This window comes from Chiroxiphia lanceolata, chromosome 1, assembly GCF_009829145.1.
Source record: "Chiroxiphia lanceolata isolate bChiLan1 chromosome 1, bChiLan1.pri, whole genome shotgun sequence".
In the NCBI taxonomy this organism is placed as follows: domain Eukaryota; kingdom Metazoa; phylum Chordata; class Aves; order Passeriformes; family Pipridae; genus Chiroxiphia; species Chiroxiphia lanceolata.
Window position 1 is genome coordinate 141,911,030 of NC_045637.1, and position 19,429 is coordinate 141,930,458.

The 19,429-nt window shown below is 37.6% G+C and overlaps 1 protein-coding gene across 13 annotated transcripts in view; it reads right to left on the reverse strand.

Moving 5' to 3' along the window:
- The window catches only part of PARD3 (par-3 family cell polarity regulator), a 447,662-nt gene that overhangs the window by 15,550 nt on the left and 412,683 nt on the right, over nucleotides 1-19,429 (reverse strand). The gene's annotated exons all lie outside the window — the stretch shown is intronic.

The window sequence follows — 19,429 nt, forward strand, 5'->3', positions numbered from 1 at the left end:
TCTCTTTAGCATATATCAGTCCTAGAAATGAAGAGGAATAGATGCACTAGTGTCAGATGTAACATAAAGGGAAATTAAAAGTCCTAGTGATCTCTGTTACTGAATATACATGAAAGGTACTTTCCCCTAATCAATAAACTGTAGGTAGTACTGTCAGATCTTTATTCACATCAAATTAATTACAATGTCTGAAGGCTCTACCTATATAAAATTTGGTTATTTTCCCCAATCAATAAGAGCCTGTCATCCCTTAGTTCTGTTTTTAACAAGTCTTTTAAATTGATCAGTCTGAAACCATTAAAAGGCTTGGAGGCCAGTAGCAAACAATCCATTTGAAAGTGCCCTAGGCAGGAATGCATCCGGGCAGCAAAGGAGTGCTGGCCTCAGCCCCACAGACCTTGGCTGAGGAGGGCTCAGACCCTGAGGTACCACTACAAACCAGCACACCCAGAACCTTGAACCCTTGAAAACCATCAATTTTTCACAGTGTCTGGTAATCCACTCTTCACAGCCCAGGTGTATGTGAAATCACAATGAAAAATGCACAGGAATTTATTAATTACGTTGACGTTTCTCCAGCTCTGCAGCTCCCACCTGACCTCTACAACCCCACTGTATTTCAAACATGTTAATGTGGGAATCACAGGAAGCCTGACAAACAAATAGGTTATATCAAGACTAACCAGAAGCATTTTAATATTTTATTATGGACTCCTTGTGCTCTGCATTTCATTGTTTGTTTCAAAAGAGCTGATGAAGAATGGACAGCTATTACTTTGTTTCAAAAGAGGAGTCTGCAGAGAGACAATGGAAAGCAATTCCATAGATTTCTGTTCTTCGACACAGGGTACAATAAAACAGAGTGAATTTATATCCCATGTCTTCTCTCATATAAAAAGAGACAGTTCTAGACTCCATTTGTGGCTGTTTTCGGTGTCTTATGGGACTGGTAGGTGCAGGGGATTGGAGGTTGTAGATGTTTGTTTGGCACTCTTTTCAGTGCCATTAAATAGAGTTTATCCGTGCTTGGTTGGCCAGACAGAAAAACTAGTATGGCTCTAGCAAAGGCTAAGTTTTAAAAGGTTTGGGTTGATTATTTTTTCTTTGTTGACACCAAAGGCAAAGAAAAGGAAGGAATTTAGAGAAGTGTTTTTTTTCATGTTTCCCCCCCCCAGATGAGAGCTTTAAGAAATGCTTTATTTGTAGAGTAAGACAACTTCTATGTGCAAATTACCCTTTTGAAAAGTACAATTAAGAGAAAGCTTTATTTAGAACAGGTGGAAATGAAACACTGGTAGTTTCAAAATTTCCACATCATTGTACATGTGTTGCTAATTTTATTTCCTTAATTCAATTTAATTTTGTGAAAGAGCTTATCTCCATTTACAGTTTTATATTATGTAAATTTATTCCTTATTGTCAAATTCTGCCCAGCTTTAGTATGCAGCCCCTTGGTTTTTTTTCCCCATGCATTGCTATACACTGCACACTGTAAATGGATTCATCAAAATCCAGTACCTGACGTACAAACTACTTTTAAACGGTCTGTTGGTTTTTAAAACGGGTATTGTTAATCCAACAAACAAGTAGTCCAATGCTTTCTACACAGACAAGTGTTTTCTGCACAATAAATTGCACTTAAATGCAGCAAAATACAGTAAGTATTAGTATTTCAGGCATAATAATATATGTTTGAAAGAGAAATGCTGTTGAATTTCAGTGCAAAAATTACTAGAAAAGCAACATAGACGGACACCTTGATGTAGTCAAGATAATGGGTAAATAATCCACCTTTCATAATCAAGATTGTTTCGAACTGTAAGGGATTACAATGCAAAAGTGGCACTGAAGCAGCTATGCAATGGCAAACAGAAGGTAAACCCCCAAAGTACTGCACAAATCCTGTGCATTATACAGAACAGACACACTGTACCAGCCCCAAAATGGCCTGCTGGAAGGGTTATTATTATGAGGACTTCTCCACATTTTGTGATAGATATTCAATGAAACAATTACATCAAAAGAGGAATAGCAAGCAAATGCAGTGTCCATGCCATGAAGCCAAAATGTATGTCTTTTCCTGAACAGCAAAGGCATGAATTTGACACTCTTTACACTGCAGAGATGGAATAACAAAGGACAAGGAGGATCCTGGGATTTATGATTAACTTGTCTCCAGACCTAAGAACTTATTCAAATGACAAAAAAAAAAAAAAAAAAAAAAAAGAAAGAAAGAAAAAAAGAAGTCAAGCTGATTTAAGAAAAGTTATTCAAAGTTATTAAAGGTTTGATAATGGCAGAAGAGATAAATCTTTTAACAATATTTCTATTTTATCTGAAAAGCAAGGGACATGACCCAAATTTAGAAAATTGCAAAAGAAGTGAATTATGAAAAGGACTATTTCACAGAAAAGCAAGAGCAAAAATTAGAAAAAGGCACTTCTCTATCCACTCAAATTTCTTTGTGCTCAAAATGTCTGGGAGAAACAGAAAGTGACTTCAAATCAGTTATTCTGTAATAATAAAAAAATTACATATTTTCATTTAGAAGAGAAAAAGGGAAAAGGCAGGCAGCTAAGGAGGGGCTAAGATACTTTTCTTAAAAGATTAATCGAGGGTTTAGACTATATCTCAGATTGGCATCCTTTTGCTTCCATTTTCATTTCAACCTTATTCTGATTCTCTAGGTCAAATTACAGCTGCCCTAACCTTCTCACCAGTAAGGGTTTGCACATCTCTGTCCTGGCCTGCCATGCTTTCTCCTGTTTCTTTTTGTGCCTCTCTTTATCCAGTTACTTTCATCATCAGTGCTTTTTTGCTATGTTTTCTATGTCTCCCTCTGCACTCCCCCTGTACTCAGGGAACACTTGGTACACCCTCTTGATATTTCATTCAACTTCCAATCAGTACTTCCAGAAGGAGAGAAATGCAAAAATCATAATCACAATAAGAAACTGTTAGAATTAAAATTTTGGAGTCAACAGTGCAAACCTAACTTCATTCCTCTTCAGGTCCTGAGATATTCTGCTCTATCTACAACTCTTTATGGAAGTCCCATCATTATCCCTTGGGACAGAGCTAAACAAATTATATCTTGTGAGAAGTGTCCTTAGCCAGTCTAAAGCAAAATGAATTTTGACTTATTGGATGAATTGACCCAAGAGAGGTAGGGTCACATCAACAGAATATCAGGGTGCAGCTGCAGGTGTTCCTGCTGCTTAAATTCCCTTTCGCAGATGTAAGGTGCAAGTCGTCAAAAGCTCAGTTTAAATGTGCCATGTTTTGTTTGAGTCTTCCATTCAAATGAACCAAAAATGTGAAGGCAGATCCACCTCAAATAATTCAGGACTACTAGCAGGAAGAAAGGAATGTCACTTGAAATCCATCCAAAGTCTATTGAAGATTTGACCTATGCTAGCTTTAAACTTTTTAGCAAAACTGGAATTACAACTCTACAGTAACCACAGCTTGCCCAGACAGCGCTTCCCTATGCCTACTTAATAACAGAATGCCTGTGAATTTACAGAAGACAATTAGCACCTCCTAGCATCAGAGGCCAGTGATGCTCTTCTATCAAAGTGCTCGCAATATTAAATGTTCCTAAAAGAAATAAAAATCAAGGAAAGGCTTTTAGGGCCAAAGTTTACTTGGGTTGCAAAGCGGCTGGGCTTTCTTGTGTCACAGCTCTACTTGGCACCCCATTGCCTTCCATCTGCAGATGGCACATTTCGCAATCAGTTATTTTGTGAGTGCTGCTTTAAAACACACCACCACCAGCGTGGGCTAAAAAGTACAACCATAAGCAAGGCTTAGATAGGCCAGACCTGTCACATATTTCCGGAAGCAAACAGTTGCAGCAATGACCATCAGAGTCGCAGATCATTAAGCAATGTCTTAGTGTGATGTCATGCACTGATGTGCAGAGTTGTATTCCTTTCAAAACAGACAGATTTTCAAGTGTGATAAAGTAGATACAAACATGCTACAGAACAGGGATGAGTGAAGCTTTGGAAAAAAAAATTATTGGCCTGAAAAAGCATGGAAAAGGGTCTTAACAACATCACCAGGCAGTTGCAACATGACTGGAATAACCAAAAGGTTAGTAAACAAACAAGAGTTCTTTACACCTTGAAATCTTTTATCACACATTTGAGCTGCCAGGACCTCACTGTCCTAAGGAGCTACTTAGATCTCTGGATAACAGTTATAAAACACAGATGGATTCTTATTTGCTTCAAGCTGGTAAATAACTATAACCCATTTCTATAATACAAATTCCTTTTCATTTGGCCAGATTACTTGTGTCATTAAAAATCAAGAGCTGGATTTGAATCTACCTCTATATTTACGCATAGAGAGGAGCAGCTAAAGAGTTTATTTCTATTCTGCTGAGGACTGACAATGTCTTCGCTCTGATGGCCATGCCGTAGTTGGCAGCACGTATCCTCACCAAGGTTCAGAACAAACTGAGCCTCTAGAAAATTGGCCCCTTTCTTCAATGCTTGAGCAGGATGGAACAATCCAACAGAAAGCAGAGTGGTGATAATGTAACATAAAAACTTCTGCTACATTTACTGAAACTCGAGCAGCCTCTCACCACAGCATTTAAGCCCAAGCAGATGGATTTGTCTGTTTCAGATGGCCCTTGAGGGGGAATAAGCAGAAACTGTCAAGTTGTTTCAAAAAGTCACGGACATGAAGCAAAATGAAAGTATGCCCTTTACCAGCCTTAAAGTTATCACCATATTCCAACGCACAGTCTGCTGGTTTGTTCACTTTAAACAGATTTGTTAATCATCAGTGACACAGATGACTGTGCCCACACACAGGGGGCCGATGAGGGCTGAGCAGCAACAGAGTTTGCACCATCTCCTTCCTGCCACAAGCTTGCCAGAGCACGTTGGTCTTTTCCTATTATTTTGTTCTATGGTTTATTTTTTGACATCTAAATACCACTCCTCAAGCTTAAATTAGTGTAACCAATTTGGCTGGTCCTCTCCTTCCAGTGTGCCCCACATATGGTCCTTCTCTGAGACATCAGGGAATAGATTTTTCATGAACACATGGATATTAACACATATAGACATGGTACACAAACAGGAGCAACCATGGATGGCAGGCGCTGTATAAAAGAGCTGTTGCATGATTACTGAATTGCTACAGTCACTCTGAGAAAAAAATGAGCTGAGCAACAGATCAAATTTGTTAGACTACAAAGGTACCTGTAACAGGGTTGCATCCTGGAAAGAGGCATAGAAAGGCTTATCCCACACTTTTGTTTTTCTTAAGTGTCAAAGAATTTATTGAGAATAAGGCATAAAAAGGTAGGGGAGAGGTGTTAAAAAACAAAAAAATGTATCAATTACAAAACTCCAAATAAAAATAGCTTCTCTGCACAAGCTTCATTAAGTTTTATCAGCTAGTATCTTGGGTTTTTACACTCAAACCACAGGTCATAAATTCACAGTAAATCCCCCATATGTTCACCAAACACCTGAATTCAATTTCTCTTCTAGTTGTAAGAAACGGAATGTGCTGCTCAAATTAATTATGCATGCAAAGTTAGTTTCTAACAAGGGCAGCTTCTCGCATGCTGAAGGGTATGCATCCTATCTGAATTTTTTTCCCCCAGATCTCTTTCAATCTTGGCTTATTTCTACTGTTCACAAGGTTATAAAATCATCCTCTCTTGCCATTTTGTATTTGCTAAATGAACACAGAGCATTATATATCCTTTAAAGTCTGCAGATTTGAAAGGCAGTTAAATTCAGGGATTGGCTTAATGTGACAAGCAAGATATAACATGTTACCTGTACACATACCTACATATTTCAGCATAGTAATTCCATCAAAACAGGATTTAAACTTTAGGATTTATGTCAATAAATATGTATGCATGTGAAATCAGCTCATTGGGAATTTTTATGTCATTCCAGTTTACTTTCTCAGTGGTAGTTATCAACCGCAATACCATAAAGAAGTTACACAAGTCCCCAAATGCACTCGCTTTCTTCAGTGAATAAAATTAATTTTCATATTTTGACATTGTGTTTGGAGTAAATAACTAAAAATTAAGAAGATACACCTCTCTTCTCTGGGTTAAAAAGGTAACCTCGAATGCTCTAAACTCAGCACTTGCTTCTGATGTGATGGCCATAAACAACGTGAAGAGGTGGAGCTGATGGGGAGGTCACTTCACCGCAACAGTCTCTTCAAACTTTCCAGGCTAGATTTCACTTTGAGTCCCTCTGTGGCCCTTCTGTAGCAGGGCCATCATTTTACAACCAGTGAAATCTGAAGAATGCACCCAAGACCCTTTTTATTGCCACCATCACTCTTCCTTATTAGCCTGTCAGAGCCTGCACAACGGAGACAGAAATCCAGTCTTACTTTTCAGTGGAATTCTTCTACTAAAAGGAAAAGCAGAGATTTTAGGAGCTTGCTATAAACATCTGAAAACAGATACTCAGCTACTGGGTTATCACAGAGTCTATGCCTTACTTTAGAACTGTTAGATTTTGCAGGTATAAGCCAAGCCAATTTTCAGCCACACGCAACTTGTTACAGCTGTTGTTATAGGGTATTGCATTTTCTGAGTCAGGGAACAAAAAAACAAAAATAAGAACAGGAAAAGAAAAAAGAGAATACCACATGTAACCTAAAAAAAAAATACAAAATATCTCACTGTGGATTTCTCATGAAGGTGTTAAAGAAATAGCAGAAGTACACATGGAAAGATTTAATTAATCAGAAAAAAAAAAAAAAAGAAAAGGAAAAAAATACCAGTGATCAAGCAAAGAAGGAATTTGCATTTTTATTCTAAATTAAATACAAAATTAATTCAAAGTCAGGTGAGGCGAAATGGGCTCTGACCTGCTAAGAATCTTCCTATCCTAACTGGAACAGACAATGATGGCTCCAATGCTGTTAGGTCTGATGAACATCCACAATTAGGCATCACAGGCTATTTTGTGTCAATGTGAGGATTGCCTGGCACGGTAATACAAAGACATTTAACAAAGACCACAGAGAAGAAATCCTCTCCTGGACCTAGCTGGCCATTCCTGTGCCAGCAGAAGGGATCATCTGGAAGATCCCTAGCAGGCTTCAGGCCATGTCAGCCTGTGTTTCAGTTTAAGCTAATCCAGCTGCTTTGCTAGAAACTGCTTAGTGAGAGCTCCCTCTACTCTGCTCTCTGGAGGAGACATGGGGGCAGAATTCTTCATCAGAGGGGCAGCAAAGAGCAGCTAGAGAGCAGTCACTTCTCAAAGCACGGCAGAGATCTCCAAGAAGGAACATCTGTCTGTAGCCAGCACCACCTGTGAGGTGTGAATGTTGTGATGTAAGTATAACCCAGCTCATTCCAGCACACCTTGCACGACTCAGCTTCCGCTCAGCTTTTGCTCTGTGCTGACATTATGTTTTAAACCATAAAATCTGCTTCAGAGCCCAACTGTAGCCAACAATGGAGTGGAGAAAAAGCATGTGTCTTTTCATGGGAGGAGTCTAGCAAAATTAAAATAGAGAGAAAAAATAAGATACTCATTGCACCATTTGATTTACAGGATGCATCAAAAGTGATATTCAAATTATTCAAATGTTTCAAATTTTTGAATTTGAAAAAAGATTAGAAAAAAAGTTATTCAAATAGCACACTGTTACACTATATTTGTAAATGGTGAAATTTAGCAGTCTTACAGTGCAAAATCCCACTTCTTTAAAAGTACTTAGGTCTTGCTTAATTCCTTGACATAAGTTATACTGGAAACCCCCAAAACATTTGATGATGTTTTGTTTCGCTATAATCACAGAAAACACTGAGCAAACAAGTACCAGGATGTTGCAACTAGCAAAACAAAATAGAATGTTTCTGACTCTAGTGAACACTTGCTCTCAATAAAAATGACATCTTATTTTAAAGTATTAATTAAACTCCAGTATCGAGCAGTACATCGCCAGAAAAACACTGATATATGGACTAAACCATCTCTTTAAAATGCCTGAACATCAAAAACAAACAAACAAAAATGACTTGGCCTAAGGATACCAAGCCTAGGTCAAAGTTTGACACAGTTTCCAAAATCTGAAGCTTAAGGAGAGCCTCTTTGATAGGAGCATCAGTACTAGATCAGAAATTCTATATAAAACATAGAGAAATGTGGGATCCTGGTTTTATTTTTCACACTGAATTATTTGCAACCTCTAAATAAAACTTTAAATCTGACCTTACTGTTAAGCATTTCATCATTCAGTGCCTTTGCATACAATATGACTCAACCAAGAAAAAAACTAAATCAAAGCTAAGATTGATTACTTGAATTGGTGCCTAAATTCACATGACTGTTGCCTTCTTATGAAGTTGATCACTAAGATTTATACTGATTAGCACAAAAACTAATTAAGATTTTTTAATTAAATATTATATGCATATGGAGATAAAAACCCCAACTTAGTATGATATTTTGCAAAACAACTGATTTGTGGATAAATCCTTTCAGCATTTTATCTCAAAGATGAAGATTTTAATAAATAAATGTTTTAATCATGCTTTACCACCACAGTGTCTTGATTAACTTTAAAACTGGAAATTGCCATAAAATTACAGTCATAGTCAAAAAAATAATCAATTCCAGATAAGGACAGAAAAACCAGCAACTACCTTTTATCCAAAAATTCACTTGGTTATGTAGTGAGTTAGTTGGAACTCAGCTTTTACTACTTAAGATATTTTCAAGTTATTTCACTTATTTTTCCTCTTGGAAATGTTAAAAATGTCTTTTCCCCAGGAATTCTTTTTCAGAGGTACTGTGCAGGATGCTCAGTAATTGCTGAGGGTCTTGCTATGCTTTGAAAAATCAGATTAGAAATCCTCAATTCTAATATTTACTGCTGTTGGGCTGCTTAGTCTCAACCCAACTGCACATTCCAGAAACTCAAAAGCATGTATTTCTCTAATTGCAGAAGAAATACAACATTTACTTGTAACACCACTTCAGTATTTAACCAAGACAATTAGCCTGATAAAGACTATAGAAAAGCTAATTTATTTACCAGGAGAAGGTAAGGCAGGATTTATCTCAACCAATTTTAATCATTTAAAAGGCAGGCATGTAGTTAAAACTACTCATCTAGACCCCTTCTAAGGGAAAGACAGAGAAATGAGTTACTCCAGAGGGCAATTCACAGCACCTGTCTTTGGATGCAATTATTCTCTCAAGAGCTCATTACTTTTCTTCATTGAGAAAGAAGAGTAGAGGGAGTAGCTCAGGATAGCTTTAGACAACTATATTAGGGCAGATGAATCCCACTCTAGGTGGCTAACTTGGGCTCAAGGTACGTGAAAAATGAATCATCCTAAGAAAGTCTAGTACTAGGAATTCCTGGCAGAAGATGGTCAACAAGCATAGCAATATAACCCAACAGTTTAATGTTTGGGCAGAAAAACTCACTAGAATGAGACTAAGTCTCTCAGCCTCTCTGTGTTTGCATTCACATAACCACAAATGGGCACTAGCCTTCTTTAACACCCTGTATAAAGTTTATACAATAATCAGTTCCCATTTACTTTACTATAATTTTAAGGGTTCTTTACAGAGTACACTATATTACTATTTCTAATTCTCCTTTATGGAAATAAATGCCTAAATTTTTTAGTTTCTGAAACATACAGAAGTGTACAGCCATGCCTGAGACAAGACAAGGACTGTAACATAACCGCTTTTGTGGTTAAGATCTCCTCAGTATGGCTAATTTGTATCTCAACTTTTACATTACTTCAGCAAATGCTATGCAAATGCTATAACGTTTTCTTGAGTAACATAATTGCCATATGCTTTTCAGTAAACTGAAAGAAATGAAACATATATAATAATCCCACTTAGTACATCAAATTTATTTTGCATGATATTGGCATTACATTACAAAGTTACAATAGTATTATTTCACGTTGTTATTCTTGTAGTCTTAGGTTGATAACGTTTCATTTTGACACCATAATGGCGTCTCTGGGGATTTTGATGACAATGTGTTTTGACATCATGTTAAAATATATCCAAACTGATATCACTTTATTTTGTCATCATTACCTAGTTTCATTTGTATTTCTAAGATACTGCTTTATTCTGACATCTTTAATTAGAAAGATTTCAGTCCAAGTGGCAAGTGCTAAAAAGAAAAAAAGTTCTGCAGACATTAGGCATGGCTGTGTAGTGCGCATTACTGACGTTCAAACTTGCAGTGGCCAGATATCCCAGAATATAACAGATTAGTCACATGGTACAGACCCTTAGATCATAAAAACATGAAAATGCCTTTTCTTCTACAACATGGTAATAAATTTAATAAATTGTACTGTAATTCTATTTCAGACACTTGAGGCAGGAGGCCCAGCAGCAAAAACGCTGCTGCAAACCAGAACCTTCTGCTGCCGTTGGAGTGTCTGACGTGCACTCGCTTCACAAGTCCCTGTATAGAAACCAGAAATTATTTCCTGAATGCTATTAAAAAAGTGAGATTTCTAATTCATAAGTTTCACTGAAATGGAAATTGCTACATATGTGATTCTAACTAAAGAGCAGCAATGCCAGTTCCCATACAGAGCTCTAAAATGCAATGCTAGGCTTGAGCTTTAACTGGTAGCAACCTGTCTAGACCCACTGAATCCAGCTTTGAGAATTTATGGGCATCCGAAGATCTGATTAAAGTTTCAGGGGAAGAAATAATGAATAATTTTCAGTTCTAAGCTTCTTGTTACCAGTACGAAATTCAGGGATTGATTCTGAAACACTTTGCTATAGAAATGATCTGGTAAATTATCCCTGGGCTACCAGAAAAATGCACGTCATACCAATTTGAACACGTCCACTTACAGCTGTATCACTCAGTTTCTTCTTTTTGTTATTTACTAGTTCTTCATTCTTTCTCTACAATGAATTACAGAACAACTCCAGGGAAATCAACACATTACATGTACTAAGAAGTATGTTTATTCAGCACAGCAGCTCAAGTTCTACTTACTAAAATGACTGCTGATAAAATCTCTAATTTTAAACATTAATGCATAAGATTTTTCTGCCATTCAAATCTGATCAAAGAGATTAAAGAATTTCTTCTTTTTCCCCCACTCTCCTAAACCATAATACTTAATAGAAATTGCTTGTATTATCTTATTTCAGAGAGCAGGCTAGAAGTGAGACAATCCCTTGATCCCAGTTCATGAATAAAGCATTTAATGGACTGCACTTGTCAAAGGACACACTAAGCATTTGATCTATACAGTAAACAAATGTCTATGAAAAACAACTCCCCAAAAGAAAAAATTGCCATTGCTACTCATTATTTAAGATATTTTCCTTCCTTCCTCTCTTATTGCAGAATGAAGACTCTGAAGGCATTGATGGGATGACAGACTCATATTGAGATGAAAAAAGAATTTTTCAAACAACTGATGGCAACAATTTATATTCCGGGGAAACAGCTAGTAAGTCCACCTAAGGTTCATACGTAACTACTCTCCAGTAAAAGGAATTAATTGTTACAACACCAGAAAATGTATAATTACTAAACAAGCTACAGAAGGCTAACTTGTACCCTGACATTCCAATGCTCTCCACATCTTTTTAAGGGTTTCCTCCAGGTATTTCCAGCAAAGAGGAACTTCTGCCAGCAGAAGAAAATTAAGCTACAGAACTGTGAGCCTGCATAACTATGAACCCAGCCAACCTGAAGAATTTGATACATACCTACAAAATGCTCTTGCATGCTCTCAAAAGATAAAATGAAATATTACAACCAAGTAACTGCAGCTATTACCATAAGCAATACTGCAAAGCCAGTTCCATTTAGTGCAAATTACAGACTTGTTTCTACTGTCATTGACCATTCTTCACTAGCCAAAAAACCAAGTAGGCTGAAATGTCTGAGAGGCATATATAGAAGACTATGTTAATTTTCACAAATATATTTATTTTCAAAACTTATTAAATCCATTCGTTCTACCCCGTTTTTTCTACCTTAAGTTTTAAAGCTCAGTGCAGCTTCTTCAATTATCTCAAAAATAAGAATTACAATTATTTTTTTAAAAATCTTTTTCAATACAATGAGCCTTATTAATGCAATGAGCTGTTAAGTGACAGATTAATGAAACCTCAGCACAAAACTGCACTGATATTTAAGAATAATCTCTGAAATAAACTCATAGTGTAGTATTGTCTATGTAATTCAAGGGTTATATTGTAACAGGTCACACTGTATTTTTTGTCACGTGCAACTGCCAAGATCCTGTAAAGAGGGCAGGGGTACTAGACAGTGCACATCACTTGTGTAAGCACCAGCCTCCTCTGAAAATAACTTCTCCCCTACAAAAGGTAACAGAAACTCCAGGAGCATCTATGGGAAGTTTCAAAAAGAACTAAGGCAGGACATGGCTTCCAGAGAGGAGTTTATGTTGCTATGCTGCTAACTCAGATAAAGTTCATGAATTTTCCCATTTGAGCTGCATGGTAATTCGCTTTCCAGGGAAACAGGAACCAGGAATTAGAGGCTATGTAACAAAAGAATGATAAACATCCCTAGTAAGCAGGACCCACAAAGATCTGATTTTGCTAGCCTTTTGCTATTGACTTTTCATTACTTTTGCCAGATTTCTGCATTATTAAGCACTACTCAGATAGCAGGATCCTATCCACAGCAGACACTACACAAACTGTCTACAACTAGCCCTTAACCAAAGATTTTACAGAACAGATTTCCTTCTGCCCAATGGAGGCATACACATTTGCGAACCGGTCCTTTTCCCCAGAACAAATACATGCAGTAGGGGCTCAGCTCAGTGCCCACATCTCTTCTGACTGGAAAGGGAGTCGAGCTATACAGGACTACCCTTGAGACACCTAAAACCAGATGAATTAGGCATCAGAGCAGACTGCTAAAGTCAGAGTACCTGAATGAGAATAATCACCTTAGTAATGATACTTGAAGAAATTCTATGGGATTTAGATATCATCCAATTTATGGAAAGGGTCATGTCAAAAATGCTCACTAGGTCAGGAGCTGACTATCACACAAGATGGTGACTATAAAAAGAGCTAGCAGAAAAAATTGTGAGTGAAATAACTACAAACTCATTTTTCCTGTGTTGAGGTCAAGTACATGCTTTTTACAATCATCAGGATTGTAAAAAGGATAACCCTTTGTAAGACCCTTCAGCCCCTCCCTGTCTTCCAGTAGGAAATACGTACTCCAGCCACGCCTACACACATGGGAAGGGAGGACAAAGGAAGTCTGAGCAGTTGGGGAACTGAGTTCATTTGCATCATTTTTACTGCCACTCTGATTAAGAGACAACGTAGAAGTATAACCAGCTCCCCAAAACTATTCTGGGCATTTTTTCACCAAACGATACTTCCCCTTGTTATATACAGGTAAATGCTTCTTTTTTAGGGCTGTAAAAGCTGGCATTGAGAGAACAATACAACTCATTAGCTCATGGCACTTATTCAAAACAAGCCAAATAGCATGTCATATTACAGCTACGGCTCTCTTACTTGGGACCAAGTCAGGCTGCATTTTTCCAGCTTCATCACTCCTAGTAAAATACTTGCACCTGATGTAGAGCAGGCATAGAATGAGCAGAAAACAAAACTTTGGCTATTTTAATTTAAACTCTCATAACAGCAGGTCAAATTTTTGTGAATGCTTTGGTGAATTGGTTCTTTTATTAGTACCCAGTTTAATCCAAATCAGAGTCTTCTACAGAAGATTAATTAAATATTAATCAAAAGTCCAGGGCATTCTAAGCTTCTGTTCCATTAACCTAAATGTGACTCTACACAGAACCACAAGGCTTCCCCCTTCCCCCCCGCCCTATTTTAAAGAAGGCTTTTAGTTTTTTTCCCGTTATGGTGCAACTCCTTGTAAATGCAGACATGCTATTTGCAGTGTATGTTTAAAGGTCATGATTCTTTTTCCTTTTCCAATTAAAGCTGCTCTTAATCACAATTAAGCTTTCAAGCAACAATTAACAGAAGTCAAAACTTTTTTCCATCAATATGTTTAAGAGACGTACAGTGTATACCCTCTATTACCACTGGTGTCACTAAACTAATTATGTGATGTTAAGGTTCACCTTCTCGGGTGTAAATTTTGGTGTGAGTTGACACTAAAAAGAAACATCAATTTATTAGGAGATAAAACTTGTTCTGCAGTAATGGAACAGCTGTGTATATAAATTTATTGCAGCTTAATGTTCTCACACATAAAGCAATTAGAGCTTTCTGACAGACAGACTTGCTAAGTATAGCATGGAGCATATAGTAATATGCAGTTACAGGCACAACATATTTAAGAGTGATCATATATATTCTGCACAGTAATATCAATTTCTCAAGCCTCTCCAATCCCTAGATGTGTTCTTAATTAACATAAACGTATGCTTATAGTCATGTGAAATTTTCCTTCTCTGTGGAGGCACTTTTTCATGCCATGTCATTTTATGCATAGACACCTCTTGCACTAAATTTGGCTTCTTCTTCTGCAAGAATAGATACATCCCAGGCCTAGTTCCTTCAGGTGGGCTTAATTGTTTTTCACACGAAGGATAATGCTGTCATCAGATTGCTTGAAAAAAGAGTCAAAAGTAAAACCATATACATGGTATTTGGGATGAGTACCTTTATTTCTGGAACCATAAAATATGAACTCATGAGACAAGCTGTGTTCATTTAGCATCATTTCCTCTCATCATCTGCTCCCAGCTAACTTTAGTTGCTTTCAAACAGCTTCCAGGATATCTTTCCTTCCTTTCTGAGCATTATGGAGCAGTGGTGTTCCCAACCAATGGTATATAATACCTTTTCATAGCATTTTGGAAGTTTAAGAAATATTAGACCTGGAAACAAGGATACATGGGTAATTGAGATGACAATTTTCCAATTGATGGACTAAACACTTAGACTAAATGGAGTTTCTCAAAAGACTGTTCTGAAAACAAAGTGAGAGTTCCACACAGAGTTTTATGTGTGGATGTACAAACATGCTATTTGTTTTTACTGTGGAAACTCCTAGGGGACTTCTCTTTATTTAATAGCTCAAAGCTGTTCCATGCCAGATTTTGTCACATTTCCTCATGAACAAACACATATATGTTATACAATACCTGAAACTCTTCCTGCATTTTAATAGTTTAATACTACGTCTGCCTTAAGTGTACAACTACGTGATGTCCATATCAGTTAATTGGAATTACACTATCTGAAACACCTGGGAAGAGTAACTTCTTAAACTTTTAGTTAGAGGATTAAATTAAGTGACTGGGAGATTATTATTGTAAAATAACTGTATGACTTTTTTAGGTTAAGATGCTCAAAATAGTCTAAGACAACTGCACTGTGTTTCACAGTTTGAACTGACGTAGAAGTTCTGCTCTCTGCAGCTGAACATTCCTGTCCCAACCTTTGAGCCATTAAGCACTCATGAAGTCACATTGTTATCCAAATCAAGGAACTGAATGAAATTTTTTTTTCTCTCTTTCTTTTCTATTCTCATCTTCTACAAGATTTGCTTTCAGGAAGGCTAATGCCCTGATCCTTCTGTGAGCTCTAACAGAGCCTGGGACACATGATGTGGGGTAGAGGAAAAGACAGAAGTCTGGCTTTTTCAATGGAACTGGTCCCTAGGGTGTCCTGCACCCACTGTATATCAATAGAAGAGGGATATTTAAACCCTCAGGCAGCCTTAAGGAAGCCAGACTTAAGGTAGAATAGGAACCTAAGAAAGTAACTCTGCAATGAGAGTGTGGAAATCCACTTGGTCAAATTAGGAAGACAAATCAGTGGTGAGATGTTCAGAGTCCATCTCAAATTGAAACATTAACAACAAAAGCAGAAATTTACAATCAAGGAAGATAGGCATGTACTTCCTACATATTTTCTATAGTTTAAAGTGATGTGGTTATCCTTCTCTGTCAAAACAGCAGCATGAAACCCCCTTTTAAAAGAGGGAAACTGCACAGCAATACAGGTAACAATTGGAGCTTTGATGGTGCTGCTATCATCAGGTCATCAGAAATTCATAAGTCGTGCCAAGACAAGCAGCTTTTTCATTTCACTGTTTTTTCTGCTTTTGTCTTTGAGATGTGACATGGATCAGTGAAATTGAACACAAAGTAGAAGCCAGGAGTTCTTAACTCTCACAACTTTGGAAAAGCTATTCTTAACCTGTCTCTGCTGCAGCTTTATCATAGAATCATAGAATCAGCTGGGTTGGAAGGGACCTCTGAGATCATCAAGTTCAACTCTTGATCCACTACTGCTGTGGTTACCAGACCATGGCACTAAGTGCCACATCCAGTCTCATCTTAAAAATATTCAGGGACGGAGAATCCACCACTTCCCTGGGCAGCCCATTCCAATCCCTGATTACCCTCTCTGTAAAGAATTTCTTCCTAATATCCAACCTAAACCTCCCCTGGCAGAGCTTAAGACCATGCCCTCTTGTCTTACTGATAGCTGCCTGGGAGAAGAGACCAACCCCCACCTGGCTACAACCTCCTTTCAGGGAGTTGTAGAGAGTGATGAGGTTTCCTCTGAGCCTCCTCTTTTCAGGCTGAGCAATCCCAGCTCCCTCAGCCTCTCCTCATAGGACTTGTGCTCGAGTCCCTTCACCAGCCTCATTGTTCTTCTCTGGACCTCCTCCAGCACCTCAATATCCTTCCTGAACTGAGGGGCCCAGAACTGGTCACAGCACTTGAGGTGTGGCCTCACCAGTGCTGAGTACAGGGGAAGAATCACTTCCCTGGTCCTGCTGGCCACACTGTTCCTGATCCAGGCCAGGATGCCATTGGCCTTCTTGGCCACCTGGGCACACTGCTGGCTCATGTTCAGCTTCCTGTCAATCCAGACTCCCAGGTCCCTTTCTGCCTGGCTGCTCTAAACCCATTCTGGCTGGGTCTGATACCTTGTCCATCCTCTAGGTGCTATGTGATTGCACTTAGGATGATCTGCTCCATTCTTTAGGAACCACTATTTGTAAAATTCAACAATATTTAACTTTACTGGAGTAATGATCTAAAGACTAGTACCTTTGGGACAATCATGAAGATAAAAACTGTCAACAACTTAACTATTCTTCATTATGGCATCTTTGCAGCATACAAATTGAAAATAACTGGAAAAAAAGAGTTATTTTTGGTATTGTTGTTATAAACAAAATTTGAGCTACTACTGAGACTTAAATCCCTTATAAAAAGATCCTTCCCAGTAAGTAAACATTTCTGCAGTTCTAGACTATTTAGTTCAGGGAATAATTTATTCTTAACAAACTTAAAAAGTACACCCTATCTCCTGGTTCTTTCATGAGACACTTAAAAAGCTAAATTATGGAACAGTGGTGGTTTTTTTCATTGTTTCTCTTTTTTTATTTTTTGAAAACCATCACCTATCCACCACACTAAATAGATTCCTTTCCACTGTGCTGACAGCTGTTTCCCAGGTAACGAACCTAGCTAGAAGTTGACTTCAAGCAGTGTAGAGGAACTACTACTCACAGCCCTGCATTTACATGCTTTGAGGAGCACTTTTTAACTGCTGCAGTGTCCCCAGTGCCCCCAGGAGTCAACAGGAGCAGGGAGTATCCAGAAAGTAATTGAATAAAGCTCATCAGCAGTCAAAAATACCAGCTAAGGGTGATTTTATATCCAGAATAGTAAATGCCATTGGCAGTTGGAAATTAAAATTATCCTCAGTGGTAAACCAGCAGGATTAGACTTCACACGAGCTGTCACCTTTTATGGGCTCTGTCTGCTTCTTCCCTTTTCCATAAGGGAACTGGGAGAAAAGCAGCAGGCATTTTGTTGCTTCTTTCCATAATCAGGAATCATTGTCCCCCCAATTTCTGAAAGCATCTGTTTAATACCCCTTACTTCATAAATCAGATCTCATCTGCTGTCAGTCAGCATTCTTCTGGATTTCATGGTCATTGCAGTACATACAATTCTAGTCATTTTTTGGTCCATCTGTATTTTGCTTCTATGTGTTAATAGAAACAATTATTCTATAAGGCACTGGCTACACCTGAAAGTATCTGTTACCCTCTATGTTGTTCTGGGTTCAGGCACTTACTTTTTAGATCCAAACCACCTGATGCTGCAGTGTAAAGAGCTGACAGAAAAGAACAGTGCACTAAAGGAGTAGGATTTACCCTATAAGCATACAGGGCTTTCTTTTTTATTATTATTTTTTTAAGATAATGAAAAAGTTATATCTTTGGGAACTTCATCACCAGATATAAGTGGGTAGTACTGCTGATCAGTCAGTTCCTAATAATGCCTGTTAAGGAATTTCTACTGAGCTTAGGTAGGTTTATTTTTATGAAGAGAGGAATAAACTTCTTTCAGTTCCCTAGAGCAGTAGAAATAGGAGCAGCAGATGGAAGAGAGTAAGAGAAACTCTTTCTTCTTTATGTCCTCACATGGGCATGGAAGAGGGCAGAATACTATGTATTTCAGTACAGTATCACAACTCCTTCATCCAACCTCACTTGAACTGTGCATGTTCCATTTGGGATCACTTCAAGAAACACCTGTGCTGTTCTCAAATTGCTACAGGCTCTCATGGACTGCAACTGAACTGGTTTATGCAACTATGCTCCAATACAGGATTTTTCAGCAAAATGAGGTATCTTATGATGTATATCACAAAAATTCAAACAAAAGTAAGAATATATTGCTTCATGAGAGACAATGTCCAGTAAAGAGTTACTACAGAAGATGGTGTACATGCTACTTTGTGATCTTGAAATGGAAAAAAGATTGGTTAACAAATTAAAACATTTTAATTGTGGATTGAATTGCCTGATCTGTAATTATAATTAGCATGTTACGATGATACCTTCATAAAGAAATATTTTTAATACTGAAAAAACACCACATATATTTTAGGAGGTTCCAGTGGTTTACTAAACTTTGCTCATCAATAGATTTTATAATAAAATCATTAAATTTTAAATTCTCAAAAAAAGAAAAAGTGAGAAATGGAAACAAAATATTTTATTGCTCATTTGTACAACTCTGTAGAAGCCATAGAAAAATCTGTTGAAAAAACATTCACTTTCAGTACTACTGGTCAAAAAATCCCAACCCTCTTCAGAAATAATGGGCAATTTATGCTTTCTGAAATTAGGTACAAGAGTGTAATTGCTGGGTGAGGCACACAACATTTTACAGGCTGTGTTCTTCCTTGGAATGAGATCCTGAGGCTGGTTTTAAAGGTGTAATCTTCTGTAATCACTTCTGGTGCTCAAAGCAATTACTTTTCAATGGGAAAAGCAAGTAGGACGACAACAATATCCAAGAGCAAAGTTCAGTAGTCTGTAAACCTTGACCCTTCATATCATTCATTTATTGACTAAGTTGGTAAAAAGAGTGTGTTACGAT